Source organism: Anser brachyrhynchus (genome assembly GCF_964034855.1).
Source record: "Anser brachyrhynchus genome assembly, chromosome: 25".
NCBI classification, from domain to species: Eukaryota; Metazoa; Chordata; class Aves; order Anseriformes; family Anatidae; genus Anser; species Anser brachyrhynchus.
Window position 1 is genome coordinate 1,763,937 of NC_137718.1, and position 18,715 is coordinate 1,782,651.

At 57.2% G+C, this 18,715-nt stretch overlaps 1 long non-coding RNA gene across 16 annotated transcripts; it reads right to left on the reverse strand.

Moving 5' to 3' along the window:
• Positions 1 to 1,885: 1,885 nt before the first annotated feature.
• LOC308182587 lies at positions 1,886 to 17,445 on the reverse strand. 16 transcript variants are annotated; one of them, XR_013941898.1, is made up of 9 exons: positions 17,023 to 17,445; positions 14,911 to 16,833; positions 13,916 to 14,716; positions 10,636 to 11,774; positions 8,471 to 10,441; positions 8,148 to 8,280; positions 4,216 to 6,166; positions 2,085 to 4,026; positions 1,886 to 1,903 (listed from the first exon to the last, which is right to left on the reverse strand). It is a non-coding gene; the product is annotated as an uncharacterized lncRNA (long non-coding RNA). The 16 variants fall into 16 exon arrangements; XR_013941899.1 differs by having other exon boundaries at positions 10,636 to 12,555; positions 12,746 to 14,716; positions 14,911 to 16,830; positions 17,023 to 17,444; XR_013941900.1 differs by having other exon boundaries at positions 10,636 to 12,555; positions 12,746 to 14,713; positions 17,023 to 17,444.
• Positions 17,446 to 18,715: the final 1,270 nt, after the last annotated feature.

An 18,715-nucleotide genomic window follows, 5' to 3' on the forward strand; every position in this document is an offset into this window, starting at 1 on the left:
CATGAAAGAAGAGTCAGGTGTCAGTGGTAGACACGGGCAGAGTCTAGGAGAAAATGTAGAGGGAAGCCAAAGTTGGGTTGAAAAAACAGAACCAGGGCAGGATAAAAATACGCAATCTCAGAACATGACTTTTTACACCTATCTTGCCTTTCCTGCTGCCACTGTAAAATAATGAAAAGAAAATAAACAATTAGAGCTCAGACTGATACCCATGAAGCTTTCGCTGATTACTGCTCCAATCTCCCCTGACCATATGAATTACAGAAGGAAAACTCAGGAACTGCAGCCAAGTAACACCAACACTCACAATTGCAGTGGAACAACCCCATTTCTGTGATGACAGGCAGAGAGATTCAGAACACTCAACTAATTACAAGGTGGTGGTAATTATTGGTATAAAACCAACGTTAAAGGCAGATGAAAAGTGCTGGTGTCATTTTTTTCTGCAGAGTTACAAGGCTCAGAAACGTCAAGTCAAAATTTAATTTTGAAATACAATTCCAATCCTTTTGTATGTACTACTTGGGGCTAATGTCAAACTGAAACACTCACTGAGAATAGCTTTAAGAAAACGGATCTGTTTTTAATGCATCTTGTTTCTTCCCCAAAAGATGAAAAACGATTAGGCACAGATGGCCTCAACCAAAGATATTTTGCAATACCTGAAGTAAAAAACTCTAATGAAATACAAGGGGGTCAGGACAATAGCAGACCTGGGGGATGATAGCAACAGGAAAAAGGACAGCATCATACAAGGAGAAGTAATATCGCTGAACTTCTGTAGACACAGCCCTAACTTATGAAGAAAAGATGCTGTCTCTGCTAACAAAGCACAGACTGCATCTGATAGTCAAAAGGTGAATATCACAATTTTCTTAATTACTGAGTTACATAAAACTTCTAGTTGAAATTAACCACCAAGAAGCCCAGGAGTAAGCAAGAGCAGTCTAACAGTAATAAAGGAGCCAATGACGATTACAACAACAATTTTATTCCAAGCCAAGTTATGTATCACACTAACCAAATAGGAAACACACAGTAGAACAAAGTAGTTTATTGTGTAACCTTAAGGTAAAGCACCTGGGATGAAGTACCTGCCCAACCTCTTCTGACCCATCACTACCCCAAAACATGGAAAGGAGCACCAACTCTAGAAAGGGTCCTGTATTACCCCCCCAATCCCAAAATCCTGCTCCCAAGTGCTCTAGCACAGCACTTTACCTGCAGGGAAATGACTAAATGAAGAGTAAGAAAGCATTTTCCATTTGAAAGTGAGTGGTCCACTCAGCTCCAGTGAGTGAGAGAAGCACAGTACACTGCTACAAACCCAAGGGTAACAGAAAATGCCCTCCCCACCAATCCCATCTTAAAGCAGCTCTTCTGACGATGCTAATAAGCAAAGGAGCTCCACGCATTGGTGCAGGAGAGCTCCGTAGCAGGCACCCTGCTTTGAAACTGAAGCCACTGTGAGTGGACATGCCCAGCAGGAGCCCAAGAGCCTGGACCCCTACTTAGGGAGCAGAAACTTAGGTCCGTTTACCCTTTACAAAGGAAGACTGAGAGGGGATCTCACCCATGTTTATAAATACCTGAGGTACATGAGAAAGAGAGATATGGCCAAGATCATTTCAGTGGTCTGTGGGGACTGGACAAGGGGCAATAGATACAAAATGGAGCACAGTAAGTTGTGCACCACTAGCAGTGAGGGTGATGGAGCACTGGAACAGGCTGCCTACAGAGGGTGTAAAGCCTCCTTCTCCGGAGCTATTCAAGACCAGTCTGCACCCCCACATGTACTATACGCTCAAGGGAACCTTCTCTGGCAAGGGGGTTTGACTCCACAAGCCCTCGAGGTCCCTTCCCACCCCTACAATTCTGTGATTTTTTTCTTCTGCGCTGGCTGCTGCAAACAAAGACAAAACCATCACAACAAGATTGGAAGCCCCGAGTCCTGTACCTGAAGCCAACATGGAACCGAAGGCAGCTCCTCATAAGGACCACCCTAACCAAGACACCCTCAGAGGTGTCCCCCCCCCCCCCTCCCCTTACCGTAACAAAAACACCTTAGAAGCAGCTTTTCTCACCGTGCTGACACACAGATCAACTCCATCCGGTGCTGCAGCAGGGCTCCGAAGCAAGCTCCCTGGGCAAAGGAAGCTGGGCACACACAGCAACAGCCCAAGAGCCTGCACCCCTGCTTACAGGGGGGCTCGAGGAGCTGTTGACAATTTAAAGCGCCCAGGAACCCAGGGCAACAGCACCCTGAGCTACAGGGCTGCCCTGGGCCCAGAGGCCAGGGGAGGCTCCTTCTCCCCTAACTGGGGAATCCAAACCTCAATACCGCTAACGGCTCAGGCACCCCACAGCTGCCAGCGGAGCAAAAGGCTCCCAGACCTAAGCCTGATTACAGGCAGGTCCACAACACCCAGGGAACCCCAGAGCTCAGCCTTCCCCCGCCAGCAGGAAGGACAGGCAGCGGAGCGAGACGGCCGAATGCCGGGGGTCGGGCCCCAGCCCTGGTTACAGGGAGGGTGAAAACCCGGACCCACTTCTAGTGGTCCCAGGCCCATGTAAGGCGGGGGCTCCCGGCAGCAAGTGACACAGGGGCACGCTCCACCCTGCTTACAGGGCTGTACCCCACGCCTCAGCAGCGCCACAAAGCTCCACAGAGCACGAGGCTCCCACCTGTGGCCCTGCTACGGGCCGGCCCGCCTGGCTGAGCCACAACTCAACCGCTTCAGGAGCCCTACGGGCAGACTAAGCCCACGCTATAGGAACTACAAACATGACCCTGACAACACGAGCAGCGCCCCAGCCCGCACCCTCTAGAGGGCCGGGAAGGGGCTGTTCCTGCTGGCTGACTAGAGCAGCTGGCTCCAACACCTGCTGACAGGCTGGCCCTGCTCCCGGGGACAGAGGGCTCCACAGCTCGTGACACAGACCCCGACTACGGGGTTGTCGCTCGCACAGGTCTCCGGCAGGACAGCCAAGCACACGGGCGCAGACCCAGGCCCTGGCTACAGGGTGGCGGTGCCCATACTACCGTTGTGCCACTTGACTGCCCTAAAAAAATGGGTCAAGCCTGGGCTCCGTCACTACCCACGGGCTCCCTCGTCAAGCCGCACCGAGAACTCCGTCCCCCCAGGGAAGTTTAGGCTAAGCTGCAGCAATTTTAAGAGAGCCCTAAGGAAAAAACTCGCTCGCTCGCTCACACCGACCTGGAGAATGGAGAGGGAGCACAGAGGACAGGACAGGGACAGATAACGTCCCAGTGAGGAAGGAGAACCAACGCAACCAACTCTTGGGTAGCAAAACGCCACCCGCAAGCAGAAGGCGAGAACCTCAGACCTGCCCGGAAGTTACAGTGATGCCGGAGACCTCCAGAGGCCAAAAGGGCTTCTGGTGTGGCCAAACGGTACTGCACACCCCAGCTACGGGGCAATAATACACAGAACACCTAATAATAGGTTGTTCCAGCAATAGCTCGTCTACTTCATAGCATAGCTTTTCATATAATTCGTATTTATCATATTATATATATTATTATGTAATAGCTGATGTTATATATTACATTCTATATTATTTATACAGTAGTTTTTAATAGTTCATCATGTTTGGACAGACAAGTAGTTTACACAAAGAGCTAGGTGGCCAAAAAAAGGGGGTGGGGAAAGGCTCTCCCCTGACTACAGGGGGGCCTTGGGGTCCAGAGAGCTCTGAGGCCCCGCCGGGTGCGGAGAGAGCGGCTGTGCCCCTGCTTCCAGGGGGCCGCTCCCCCCAGGCAGCCAAAGGAGCAACGAGGCAAAAGGCCAACTACAAGAGCAAAGACCCGAGCCCTGCTTACAGGGAGGTCGCCCAGCACAAAACCTACCCGGGCACCTAAGGTGCCAGCGCTACTGTCCTCTACTTAGAGCCCTGCTGACAGGGCGGTGCCTTTGCCCAGGGTGCCCTCCTCTTTGCCCCTCTTCCCGCTCACTCTTGCCTCGTCGTTCCACACGACGCCTCTTCGTTCCTCTGCGCTGGCTGCTGCAAACGAGGACAAAACCATCAGAACGGGGTTCGAAGCTCCAACTCCTGTGCTGGAACAAAACAAGGAACCGAAGACCCCGAGGCAGGACCCCACTGCAACCAGGCCCCCAAGGAGAGACAGCCTCAGAGGTTCCCCCCCCCCTCCCCTTTGCCATAACAAAACCACCTTAAAGCAGCTTTTCTCACCGTGCTGACGCACAGATCAACTCCATCCGGTGCTGCAGCAGGGCTCCGAAGCAAGCTCCCTGGGCAAAGGAAGCTGGGCACACACAGCAACAGTCCAAGAGCCTGCACCCCTGCTTACAGGGGGCCTCGAGGAGCTGTTGACAATTTAAAGCACCCAGGAACCCAGGGCAGCAGCACCCTGAGCTACAGGGCTGCCCTGGGCCCAGAGGCCAGGGGAGGCTCCTTCTCCCCTAACTGGGGAATCCAAACCTCAATACCGCTAACAGCTCAGGCACCCCACAGCTGCCAGCGGAGCAAAAGGCTCCCAGACCTAAGCCTGATTACAGGCAGGTCCAAAACACCCAGGGAACCCCAGAGCTCAGCCTTCCCCCACCAGCAGGAAGGACAGGCAGCGGAGCGAGACGGCCGAATGCCGGGGGTCGGGCCCCAGCCCTGGTTACAGGGAGGGTGAAAACCCGGACCCACTTCTAGTGGTCCCAGGCCCATGTAAGGCGGGGGCCACGGAGACCCACCTGGCTACAGGGGGCTCCCGGCAGCAAGTGACACGGGGGCACGCTCCACCCTGCTTACAGGGCCGTACCCCACGCCTCAGCAGCACCACAAAGCTCTGCAGAGCACGAGGCTCCCACCTGTGGCCCAGCCCGCCTGGCTGAGCCACAACTCAACCGCTTCAGGAGCCCTACGGGCAGACTAAGCCCACGCTATAGGAACTACAAACATGACCCTGACAACACGAGCAGCGCCCCAGCCCGCACCCTCTAGAGGGCCGGGAAGGGGCTGTTCCTGCTGGCTGACTAGAGCAGCTGGCTCCAACACCTGCTGACAGGCTGGCCCTGCTCCCGGGGACAGAGGGCTCCACAGCTCGTGACACAGACCCCGACTACGGGGTTGTCGCTCGCACAGGTCTCCGGCAGGACAGCCAAGCACATGGGCGCAGACCCAGGCCCTGGCTACAGGGTGGCGGTGCCCATACTACCGTTGTGCCACTTGACTGCCCTAAAAAAATGGGTCAAGCCTGGGCTCCGTCACTACCCACGGGCTCCCTCGTCAAGCTGCACCGAGAACTCCGTCCCCCCAGGGAAGTTTAGGCTAAGCTGCAGCAATTTTAAGAGAGCCCTAAGGAAAAACTCGCTCGCTCACTCACACCGACCTGGAGAATGGAGAGGGAGCACAGGGGACAGGACAGGGACAGATAACATCCCAGTGAGGAAGGAGAACCAACGCAACCAACTCTTGGGTAGCAAAATGCCACCCGCAAGCAGAAGGCGAGAACCTCAGACCTGCCCGGAAGTTACAGTGATGCCGGAGACCTCCAGAGGCCAAAAGGGCTTCTGGTGTGGCCAAACGGTACTGCACACCCCAGCTACGGGGCAATAATACACAGAACACCTAATAATAGGTTGTTCCAGCAATAGCTCGTCTACTTCATAGCATAGCTTTTCATATAATTCGTATTTATCATATTATATATATTATTATGTAATAGCTGATGTTATATATTACATTCTATATTATTTATACAGTAGTTTTTAATAGTTCATCATGTTTGGACAGACAAGTAGTTTACACAAAGAGCCAAAAAAAGGGGGGTGGGGAAAGGCTCTCCCCTGACTACAGGGGGGCCTTGGGGTCCAGAGAGCTCTGAGGCCCCGCCGGGTGCGGAGAGAGCGGCTGTGCCCCTGCTTCCAGGGGGCCGCTCCCCCCAGGCAGCCAAAGGAGCAACGAGGCAAAAGGCCAACTACAAGAGCAAAGACCCGAGCCCTGCTTACAGGGAGGTCGCCCAGCACAAAACCTACCCGGGCACCTAAGGTGCCAGCGCTACTGTCCTCTACTTAGAGCCCTGCTGACAGGGCGGTGCCTTTGCCCAGGGTGCCCTCCTCTTTGCCCCTCTTCCCGCTCACTCTTGCCTCGTCGTTCCACACGACGCCTCTTCGTTCCTCTGCGCTGGCTGCTGCAAACAAGGACAAAACCATCAGAACGGGGTTGGAAGCTCCAACTCCTGTGCTGGAACAGAACAAGGAACCGAAGACCCCAAGGCAGGACCCCACTGCAACCAGGCCCCCAAGGAGAGACAGCCTCAGAGGTTTCCCCCCCCCACCCCACCCCTTTGCCATAACAAAACCACCTTAAAGCAGCTTTTCTCACCGTGCTGACGCACAGATCAACTCCATCCGGTGCTGCAGCAGGGCTCCGAAGCAAGCTCCCTGGGCAAAGGAAGCTGGGCACACACAGCAACAGTCCAAGAGCCTGCACCCCTGCTTACAGGGGGGCTCGAGGAGCTGTTGACAATTTAAAGCGCCCAGGAACCCAGGGCAGCAGCACCCTGAGCTACAGGGCTGCCCTGGGCCCAGAGGCCAGGGGAGGCTCCTTCTCCCCTAACTGGGGAATCCAAACCTCAATACCGCTAACAGCTCAGGCACCCCACAGCTGCCAGCGGAGCAAAAGGCTCCCAGACCTAAGCCTGATTACAGGCAGGTCCACAGCACCCAGGGAACCCCAGAGCTCAGCCTTCCCCCGCCAGCAGGAAGGACAGGCAGCGGAGCAAGACGGCCGAATGCCGGGGGTCGGGCCCCAGCCCTGGTTACAGGGAGGGTGAAAACCCGGCCCCAGGCCCATGTAAGGCGGGGGCCACGGAGACCCACCTGGCTACAGGGGGCTCCCGGCAGCAAGTGACACGGGGGCACGCTCCACCCTGCTTACAGGGCCGTACCCCACGCCTCAGCAGCACCACAAAGCTCTGCAGAGCACGAGGCTCCCACCTGTGGCCCAGCCCGCCTGGCTGAGCCACAACTCAACCGCTTCAGGAGCCCTACGGGCAGACTAAGCCCACGCTATAGGAACTACAAACATGACCCTGACAACACGAGCAGCGCCCCAGCCCGCACCCTCTAGAGGGCCGGGAAGGGGCTGTTCCTGCTGGCTGACTAGAGCAGCTGGCTCCAACACCTGCTGACAGGCTGGCCCTGCTCCCGGGGACAGAGGGCTCCACAGCTCGTGACACAGACCCCGACTACAGGGTTGTCGCTCGCACAGGTCTCCGGCAGGACAGCCAAGCACACGGGCGCAGACCCAGGCCCTGGCTACAGGGTGGCGGTGCCCATACTACCGTTGTGCCACTTGACTGCCCTAAAAAAATGGGTCAAGCCTGGGCTCCGTCACTACCCACGGGCTCCCTCATCAAGCCGCACCGAGAACTCCGTCCCCCCAGGGAAGTTTAGGCTAAGCTGCAGCAGTTTTAAGAGAGCCCTAAGGAAAAACTCGCTCGCTCGCTCACTCACACCGACCTGGAGAATGGAGAGGGAGCACAGAGGACAGGGACAGATAACGTCCCAGTGAGGAAGGAGAACCAACGCAACCAACTCTTGGGTAGCAAAATGCCACCCGCAAGCAGAAGGCGAGAACCTCAGACCTGCCCGGAAGTTACAGTGATGCCGGAGACCTCCAGAGGCCAAAAGGGCTTCTGGTGTGGCCAAACGGTACTACGCACCCCAGCTACGGGGCAATAATACACAGAACACCTAATAATAGGTTGTTCCACCAATAGCTCGTCTACTTAATAGCATAGCTTTTCATATAATTCGTATGTATCATATTATATATATTATTATGTAATAGCTGATGTTATATATTACATTCTATATTATCTATACAGTAGTTTTTAATAGTTCATCATGTTTGGACAGACAAGTAGTTTACACAAAGAGCTAGGTGGCCAAAAAAAGGGGGTGGGGAAAGGCTCTCCCCTGACTACAGGGGGGCCTTGGGGTCCAGAGAGCTCTGAGGCCCCGCCGGGTGCGGAGAGAGCGGCTGTGCCCCTGCTTCCAGGGGGCCGCTCCCCCCAGGCAGCCAAAGGAGCAACGAGGCAAAAGGCCAACTACAAGAGCAAAGACCCGAGCCCTGCTTACAGGGAGGTAGCCCAGCACAAAACCTACCCGGGCACCTAAGGTGCCAGCGCTACTGTCCTCTACTTAGAGCCCTGCTGACAGGGCGGTGCCTTTGCCCAGGGTGCCCTCCTCTTTGCCCCTCTTCCCGCTCACTCTTGCCTCGTCGTTCCACACGACGCCTCTTCGTTCCTCTGCACTGGCTGCTGCAAACGAGGACAAAACCATCAGAACGGGGTTCGAAGCTCCAACTCCTGTGCTGGAACAAAACAAGGAACCGAAGACCCCGAGGCAGGACCCCACTGCAACCAGGCCCCCAAGGAGAGACAGCCTCAGAGGTTCCCCCCCCCTCCCCTTTGCCATAACAAAACCACCTTAAAGCAGCTTTTCTCACCGTGCTGACGCACAGATCAACTCCATCCGGTGCTGCAGCAGGGCTCCGAAGCAAGCTCCCTGGGCAAAGGAAGCTGGGCACACACAGCAACAGCCCAAGAGCCTGCACCCCTGCTTACAGGGGGCCTCGAGGAGCTGTTGACAATTTAAAGCACCCAGGAACCCAGGGCAACAGCACCCTGAGCTACAGGGCTGCCCTGGGCCCAGAGGCCAGGGGAGGCTCCTTCTCCCCTAACTGGGGAATCCAAACCTCAATACCGCTAACGGCTCAGGCACCCCACAGCTGCCAGCGGAGCAAAAGGCTCCCAGACCTAAGCCTGATTACAGGCAGGTCCACAACACCCAGGGAACCCCAGAGCTCAGCCTTCCCCCGCCAGCAGGAAGGACAGGCAGCGGAGCGAGACGGCCGAATGCCGGGGGTCGGGCCCCAGCCCTGGTTACAGGGAGGGTGAAAACCCGGACCCACTTCTAGTGGTCCCAGGCCCATGTAAGGCAGGGGCCACGGAGACCCACCTGGCTACAGGGGGCTCCCGGCAGCAAGTGACACGGGGGCACGCTCCACCCTGCTTACAGGGCCGTACCCCACGCCTCAGCAGCACCACAAAGCTCCGCAGAGCACGAGGCTCCCACCTGTGGCCCAGCCCGCCTGGCTGAGCCACAACTCAACCGCTTCAGGAGCCCTACAGGCAGACTAAGCCCACGCTATAGGAACTACAAACATGACCCTGACAACACGAGCAGCGCCCCAGCCCGCACCCTCTAGAGGGCCGGGAAGGGGCTGTTCCTGCTGGCTGACTAGAGCAGCTGGCTCCAACACCTGCTGACAGGCTGGCCCTGCTCCCGGGGACAGAGGGCTCCACAGCTCGTGACACAGACCCCGACTACGGGGTTGTCGCTCGCACAGGTCTCCGGCAGGACAGCCAAGCACATGGGCGCAGACCCAGGCCCTGGCTACAGGGTGGCGGTGCCCATACTACCATTGTGCCACTTGACTGCCCTAAAAAAATGGGTCAAGCCTGGGCTCCGTCACTACCCACGGGCTCCCTCGTCAAGCTGCACCGAGAACTCCGTCCCCCCAGGGAAGTTTAGGCTAAGCTGCAGCAATTTTAAGAGAGCCCTAAGGAAAAACTCGCTCGCTCACTCACACCGACCTGGAGAATGGAGAGGGAGCACAGGGGACAGGACAGGGACAGATAACATCCCAGTGAGGAAGGAGAACCAACGCAACCAACTCTTGGGTAGCAAAATGCCACCCGCAAGCAGAAGGCGAGAACCTCAGACCTGCCCGGAAGTTACAGTGATGCCGGAGACCTCCAGAGGCCAAAAGGGCTTCTGGTGTGGCCAAACGGTACTGCACACCCCAGCTACGGGGCAATAATACACAGAACACCTAATAATAGGTTGTTCCAGCAATAGCTCGTCTACTTCATAGCATAGCTTTTCATATAATTCGTATTTATCATATTATATATATTATTATGTAATAGCTGATGTTATATATTACATTCTATATTATTTATACAGTAGTTTTTAATAGTTCATCATGTTTGGACAGACAAGTAGTTTACACAAAGAGCCAAAAAAAGGGGGGTGGGGAAAGGCTCTCCCCTGACTACAGGGGGGCCTTGGGGTCCAGAGAGCTCTGAGGCCCCGCCGGGTGCGGAGAGAGCGGCTGTGCCCCTGCTTCCAGGGGGCCGCTCCCCCCAGGCAGCCAAAGGAGCAACGAGGCAAAAGGCCAACTACAAGAGCAAAGACCCGAGCCCTGCTTACAGGGAGGTCGCCCAGCACAAAACCTACCCGGGCACCTAAGGTGCCAGCGCTACTGTCCTCTACTTAGAGCCCTGCTGACAGGGCGGTGCCTTTGCCCAGGGTGCCCTCCTCTTTGCCCCTCTTCCCGCTCACTCTTGCCTCGTCGTTCCACACGACGCCTCTTCGTTCCTCTGCGCTGGCTGCTGCAAACAAGGACAAAACCATCAGAACGGGGTTGGAAGCTCCAACTCCTGTGCTGGAACAGAACAAGGAACCGAAGACCCCAAGGCAGGACCCCACTGCAACCAGGCCCCCAAGGAGAGACAGCCTCAGAGGTTTCCCCCCCCCACCCCACCCCTTTGCCATAACAAAACCACCTTAAAGCAGCTTTTCTCACCGTGCTGACGCACAGATCAACTCCATCCGGTGCTGCAGCAGGGCTCCGAAGCAAGCTCCCTGGGCAAAGGAAGCTGGGCACACACAGCAACAGTCCAAGAGCCTGCACCCCTGCTTACAGGGGGGCTCGAGGAGCTGTTGACAATTTAAAGCGCCCAGGAACCCAGGGCAACAGCACCCTGAGCTACAGGGCTGCCCTGGGCCCAGAGGCCAGGGGAGGCTCCTTCTCCCCTAACTGGGGAATCCAAACCTCAATACCGCTAACAGCTCAGGCACCCCACAGCTGCCAGCGGAGCAAAAGGCTCCCAGACCTAAGCCTGATTACAGGCAGGTCCACAGCACCCAGGGAACCCCAGAGCTCAGCCTTCCCCCACCAGCAGGAAGGACAGGCAGCGGAGCAAGACGGCCGAATGCCGGGGGTCGGGCCCCAGCCCTGGTTACAGGGAGGGTGAAAACCCGGCCCCAGGCCCATGTAAGGCGGGGGCCACGGAGACCCACCTGGCTACAGGGGGCTCCTGGCAGCAAGTGACACGGGGGCACGCTCCACCCTGCTTACAGGGCCGTACCCCACGCCTCAGCAGCACCACAAAGCTCTGCAGAGCACGAGGCTCCCACCTGTGGCCCAGCCCGCCTGGCTGAGCCACAACTCAACCGCTTCAGGAGCCCTACGGGCAGACTAAGCCCACGCTATAGGAACTACAAACATGACCCTGACAACACGAGCAGCGCCCCAGCCCGCACCCTCTAGAGGGCCGGGAAGGGGCTGTTCCTGCTGGCTGACTAGAGCAGCTGGCTCCAACACCTGCTGACAGGCTGGCCCTGCTCCCGGGGACAGAGGGCTCCACAGCTCGTGACACAGACCCCGACTACAGGGTTGTCGCTCGCACAGGTCTCCGGCAGGACAGCCAAGCACACGGGCGCAGACCCAGGCCCTGGCTACAGGGTGGCGGTGCCCATACTACCGTTGTGCCACTTGACTGCCCTAAAAAAATGGGTCAAGCCTGGGCTCCGTCACTACCCACGGGCTCCCTCATCAAGCCGCACCGAGAACTCCGTCCCCCCAGGGAAGTTTAGGCTAAGCTGCAGCAGTTTTAAGAGAGCCCTAAGGAAAAACTCGCTCGCTCGCTCACTCACACCGACCTGGAGAATGGAGAGGGAGCACAGAGGACAGGGACAGATAACGTCCCAGTGAGGAAGGAGAACCAACGCAACCAACTCTTGGGTAGCAAAATGCCACCCGCAAGCAGAAGGCGAGAACCTCAGACCTGCCCGGAAGTTACAGTGATGCCGGAGACCTCCAGAGGCCAAAAGGGCTTCTGGTGTGGCCAAACGGTACTACGCACCCCAGCTACGGGGCAATAATACACAGAACACCTAATAATAGGTTGTTCCACCAATAGCTCGTCTACTTCACAGAATAGCTTTTCATATAATTCGTATTTATCATATTATATATATTATTATGTAATAGCTGATGTTATATATTACATTCTATATTATCTATACAGTAGTTTTTAATAGTTCATCATGTTTGGACAGACAAGTAGTTTACACAAAGAGCTAGGTGGCCAAAAAAAGGGGGTGGGGAAAGGCTCTCCCCTGACTACAGGGGGGCCTTGGGGTCCAGAGAGCTCTGAGGCCCCGCCGGGTGCGGAGAGAGCGGCTGTGCCCCTGCTTCCAGGGGGCCGCTCCCCCCAGGCAGCCAAAGGAGCAACGAGGCAAAAGGCCAACTACAAGAGCAAAGACCCGAGCCCTGCTTACAGGGAGGTCGCCCAGCACAAAACCTACCCGGGCACCTAAGGTGCCAGCGCTACTGTCCTCTACTTAGAGCCCTGCTGACAGGGCGGTGCCTTTGCCCAGGGTGCCCTCCTCTTTGCCCCTCTTCCCGCTCACTCTTGCCTCGTCGTTCCACACGACGCCTCTTCGTTCCTCTGCACTGGCTGCTGCAAACGAGGACAAAACCATCAGAACGGGGTTCGAAGCTCCAACTCCTGTGCTGGAACAAAACAAGGAACCGAAGACCCCGAGGCAGGACCCCACTGCAACCGGCCCCCAAGGAGAGACAGCCTCAGAGGTTCCCCCCTCCCTCCCCTTTGCCATAACAAAACCACCTTAAAGCAGCTTTTCTCACCGTGCTGACGCACAGATCAACTCCATCCGGTGCTGCAGCAGGGCTCCGAAGCAAGCTCCCTGGGCAAAGGAAGCTGGGCACACACAGCAACAGCCCAAGAGCCTGCACCCCTGCTTACAGGGGGCCTCGAGGAGCTGTTGACAATTTAAAGCACCCAGGAACCCAGGGCAACAGCACCCTGAGCTACAGGGCTGCCCTGGGCCCAGAGGCCAGGGGAGGCTCCTTCTCCCCTAACTGGGGAATCCAAACCTCAATACCGCTAACGGCTCAGGCACCCCACAGCTGCCAGCGGAGCAAAAGGCTCCCAGACCTAAGCCTGATTACAGGCAGGTCCACAACACCCAGGGAACCCCAGAGCTCAGCCTTCCCCCACCAGCAGGAAGGACAGGCAGCGGAGCGAGACGGCCGAATGCCGGGGGTCGGGCCCCAGCCCTGGTTACAGGGAGGGTGAAAACCCGGACCCACTTCTAGTGGTCCCAGGCCCATGTAAGGCGGGGGCCACGGAGACCCACCTGGCTACAGGGGGCTCCCGGCAGCAAGTGACACGGGGGCACGCTCCACCCTGCTTACAGGGCCGTACCCCACGCCTCAGCAGCACCACAAAGCTCCGCAGAGCACGAGGCTCCCACCTGTGGCCCAGCCCGCCTGGCTGAGCCACAACTCAACCGCTTCAGGAGCCCTACAGGCAGACTAAGCCCACGCTATAGGAACTACAAACATGACCCTGACAACACGAGCAGCGCCCCAGCCCGCACCCTCTAGAGGGCCGGGAAGGGGCTGTTCCTGCTGGCTGACTAGAGCAGCTGGCTCCAACACCTGCTGACAGGCTGGCCCTGCTCCCGGGGACAGAGGGCTCCACAGCTCGTGACACAGACCCCGACTACGGGGTTGTCGCTCGCACAGGTCTCCGGCAGGACAGCCAAGCACACGGGCGCAGACCCAGGCCCTGGCTACAGGGTGGCGGTGCCCATACTACCGTTGTGCCACTTGACTGCCCTAAAAAAATGGGTCAAGCCTGGGCTCCGTCACTACCCACGGGCTCCCTCGTCAAGCTGCACCGAGAACTCCGTCCCCCCAGGGAAGTTTAGGCTAAGCTGCAGCAATTTTAAGAGAGCCCTAAGGAAAAACTCGCTCGCTCACTCACACCGACCTGGAGAATGGAGAGGGAGCACAGGGGACAGGACAGGGACAGATAACATCCCAGTGAGGAAGGAGAACCAACGCAACCAACTCTTGGGTAGCAAAACGCCACCCGCAAGCAGAAGGCGAGAACCTCAGACCTGCCCGGAAGTTACAGTGATGCCGGAGACCTCCAGAGGCCAAAAGGGCTTCTGGTGTGGCCAAATGGTACTGCGCACCCCAGCTACGGGGCAATAATACACAGAACACCTAATAATAGGTTGTTCCAGCAATAGCTGGTCTACTTCATAGCATAGCTTTTCATATAATTCGTATTTATCATATTATATATATTATTATGTAATAGCTGATGTTATATATTACATTCTATATTATTTATACAGTAGTTTTTAATAGTTCATCATGTTTGGACAGACAAGTAGTTTACACAAAGAGCCAAAAAAAGGGGGGTGGGGAAAGGCTCTCCCCTGACTACAGGGGGGCCTTGGGGTCCAGAGAGCTCTGAGGCCCCGCCGGGTGCGGAGAGAGCGGCTGTGCCCCTGCTTCCAGGGGGCCGCTCCCCCCAGGCAGCCAAAGGAGCAACGAGGCAAAAGGCCAACTACAAGAGCAAAGACCCGAGCCCTGCTTACAGGGAGGTCGCCCAGCACAAAACCTACCCGGGCACCTAAGGTGCCAGCGCTACTGTCCTCTACTTAGAGCCCTGCTGACAGGGCGGTGCCTTTGCCCAGGGTGCCCTCCTCTTTGCCCCTCTTCCCGCTCACTCTTGCCTCGTCGTTCCACACGACGCCTCTTCGTTCCTCTGCGCTGGCTGCTGCAAACAAGGACAAAACCATCAGAACGGGGTTGGAAGCTCCAACTCCTGTGCTGGAACAGAACAAGGAACCGAAGACCCCAAGGCAGGACCCCACTGCAACCAGGCCCCCAAGGAGAGACAGCCTCAGAGGTTTCCCCCCCCCACCCCACCCCTTTGCCATAACAAAACCACCTTAAAGCAGCTTTTCTCACCGTGCTGACGCACAGATCAACTCCATCCGGTGCTGCAGCAGGGCTCCGAAGCAAGCTCCCTGGGCAAAGGAAGCTGGGCACACACAGCAACAGCCCAAGAGCCTGGACCCCTGCTTACAGGGGGGCTCGAGGAGCTGTTGACAATTTAAAGCACCCAGGAACCCAGGGCAACAGCACCCTGAGCTACAGGGCTGCCCTGGGCCCAGAGGCCAGGGGAGGCTCCTTCTCCCCTAACGGGGGAATCCAAACCTCAATACCGCTAACGGCTCAGGCACCCCACAGCTGCCAGCGGAGCAAAAGGCTCCCAGACCTAAGCCTGATTACAGGCAGGTCCACAGCACCCAGGGAACCCCAGAGCTCAGCCTTCCCCCACCAGCAGGAAGGACAGGCAGCGGAGCGAGAAGGCTGAATGCCGGGGGTCGGGCCCCAGCCCTGGTTACAGGGAGGGTGAAAACCCGGCCCCAGGCCCATGTAAGGCGGGGGCCACGGAGACCCACCTGGCTACAGGGGGCTCCTGGCAGCAAGTGACATGGGGGCACGCTCCACCCTGCTTACAGGGCCGTACCCCACGCCTCAGCAGCGCCACAAAGCTCCGCAGAGCACGAGGCTCCCACCTGTGGCCCGGCCCGCCTGGCTGCGCCACAACTCAACCGCTTCAGGAGCCCTACGGGCAGACTAAGCCCACACTATAGGAACTACAAACATAACCCTGACAACACGAGCAGCGCCCCAGCCCGCACCCTCTAGAGGGCCGGGAAGGGGCTGTTCCTGCTGGCTGACTAGAGCAGCTGGCTCCAACACCTGCTGACAGGCTGGCCCTGCTCCCGGGGACAGAGGGCTCCACAGCTCGTGACACAGACCCCGACTACGGGGTTGTCGCTCGCACAGGTCTCCGGCAGGACAGCCAAGCACACGGGCGCAGACCCAGGCCCTGGCTACAGGGTGGCGGTGCCCATACTACCGTTGTGCCACTTGACTGCCCTAAAAAAATGGGTCAAGCCTGGGCTCCGTCACTACCCACGGGCTCCCTCATCAAGCCGCACCGAGAACTCCGTCCCCCCAGGGAAGTTTAGGCTAAGCTGCAGCAGTTTTAAGAGAGCCCTAAGGAAAAACTCGCTCGCTCACTCACACCGACCTGGAGAATGGAGAGGGAGCACAGAGGACAGGCACAGATAACGTCCCAGTGAGGAAGGAGAACCAACGCAACCAACTCTTGGGTAGCAAAATGCCACCCGCAAGCAGAAGGCGAGAACCTCAGACCTGCCCGGAAGTTACAGTGATGCCGGAGACCTCCAGAGGCCAAAAGGGCTTCTGGTGTGGCCAAACGGTACTACGCACCCCAGCTACGGGGCAATAATACACAGAACACCTAATAATAGGTTGTTCCAGCAATAGCTCGTCTACTTCATAGAATAGCTTTTCATATAATTCGTATTTATCATATTATATATATTATTATGTAATAGCTGATGTTATATATTACATATTATCTATACAGTAGTTTTTAATAGTTCATCATGTTTGGACAGACAAGTAGTTTACACAGAGCCAAAAAAAGGGGGTGGGGAAAGGCTCTCCCCTGACTACAGGGGGGCCTTGGGGTCCAGAGAGCTCTGAGGCCCCGCCGGGTGCGGAGAGAGCGGCTGTGCCCCTGCTTCCAGGGGGCCGCTCCCCCCAGGCAGCCAAAGGAGCAACGAGGCAAAAGGCCAACTACAAGAGCAAAGACCCGAGCCCTGCTTACAGGGAGGTCGCCCAGCACAAAACCTACCCGGGCACCTAAGGTGCCAGCGCTACTGTCCTCTACTTAGAGCCCTGCTGACAGGGCGGTGCCTTTGCCCAGGGTGCCCTCCTCTTTGCCCCTCTTCCCGCTCACTCTTGCCTCGTCGTTCCACACGACGCCTCTTCGTTCCTCTGCACTGGCTGCTGCAAACGAGGACAAAACCATCAGAACGGGGTTCGAAGCTCCAACTCCTGTGCTGGAACAAAACAAGGAACCGAAGACCCCGAGGCAGGACCCCACTGCAACCAGGCCCCCAAGGAGAGACAGCCTCAGAGGTTCCCCCCCCCCTCCCCTTTGCCATAACAAAACCACCTTAAAGCAGCTTTTCTCACCGTGCTGACGCACAGATCAACTCCATCCGGTGCTGCAGCAGGGCTCCGAAGCAAGCTCCCTGGGCAAAGGAAGCTGGGCACACACAGCAACAGCCCAAGAGCCTGCACCCCTGCTTACAGGGGGGCTCGAGGAGCTGTTGACAATTTAAAGCGCCCAGGAACCCAGGGCAGCAGCACCCTGAGCTACAGGGCTGCCCTGGGCCCAGAGGCCAGGGGAGGCTCCTTCTCCCCTAACTGGGGAATCCAAACCTCAATACCGCTAACGGCTCAGGCACCCCACAGCTGCCAGCGGAGCAAAAGGCTCCCAGACCTAAGCCTGATTACAGGCAGGTCCACAACACCCAGGGAACCCCAGAGCTCAGCCTTCCCCCGCCAGCAGGAAGGACAGGCAGCGGAGCGAGATGGCCGAATGCCGGGGGTCGGGCCCCAGCCCTGGTTACAGGGAGGGTGAAAACCCGGACCCACTTCTAGTGGTCCCAGGCCCATGTAAGGCGGGGGCTCCCAGCAGCAAGTGACATGGGGGCACGCTCCACCCTGCTTACAGGGCCGTACCCCACGCCTCAGCAGCGCCACAAAGCTCCGCAGAGCACGAGGCTCCCACCTGTGGCCCAGCTACGGGCCGGCCCGCCTGGCTGAGCCACAACTCAACCGCTTCAGGAGCCCTACGGGCAGACTAAGCCCACACTATAGGAACTACAAACATGACCCTGACAACACGAGCAGCGCCCCAGCCCGCACCCTCTAGAGGGCCGGGAAGGGGCTGTTCCTGCTGGCTGACTAGAGCAGCTGGCTCCAACACCTGCTGACAGGCTGGCCCTGCTCCCGGGGACAGAGGGCTCCACAGCTCGTGACACAGACCCCGACTACGGGGTTGTCGCTCGCACAGGTCTCCGGCAGGACAGCCAAGCACACGGGCGCAGACCCAGGCCCTGGCTACAGGGTGGCGGTGCCCATACTACCGTTGTGCCACTTGACTGCCCTAAAAAAATGGGTCAAGCCTGGGCTCCGTCACTACCCACGGGCTCCCTCATCAAGCCGCACCGAGAACTCCGTCCCCCCAGGGAAGTTTAGGCTAAGCTGCAGCAGTTTTAAGAGAGCCCTAAGGAAAAACTCGCTCGCTCGCTCACTCACACCGACCTGGAGAATGGAGAGGGAGCACAGAGGACAGGGACAGATAACGTCCCAGTGAGGAAGGAGAACCAACGCAACCAACACTTGGGTAGCAAAATGCCACCCGCAAGCAGAAGGCGAGAACCTCAGACCTGCCCGGAAGTTACAGTGATGCCGGAGACCTCCAGAGGCCAAAAGGGCTTCTGGTGTGGCCAAACGGTACTACGCACCCCAGCTACGGGGCAATAATACACAGAACACCTAATAATAGGTTGTTCCAGCAATAGCTCGTCTACTTCACAGAATAGCTTTTCATATAATTCGTATTTATCATATTATATATATTATTATGTAATAGCTGATGTTATATATTACATTCTATATTATCTATACAGTAGTTTTTAATAGTTCATCATGTTTGGACAGACAAGTAGTTTACACAAAGAGCTAGGTGGCCAAAAAAAGGGGGTGGGGAAAGGCTCTCCCCTGACTACAGGGGGGCCTTGGGGTCCAGAGAGCTCTGAGGCCCCGCCGGGTGCGGAGAGAGCGGCTGTGCCCCTGCTTCCAGGGGGCCGCTCCCCCC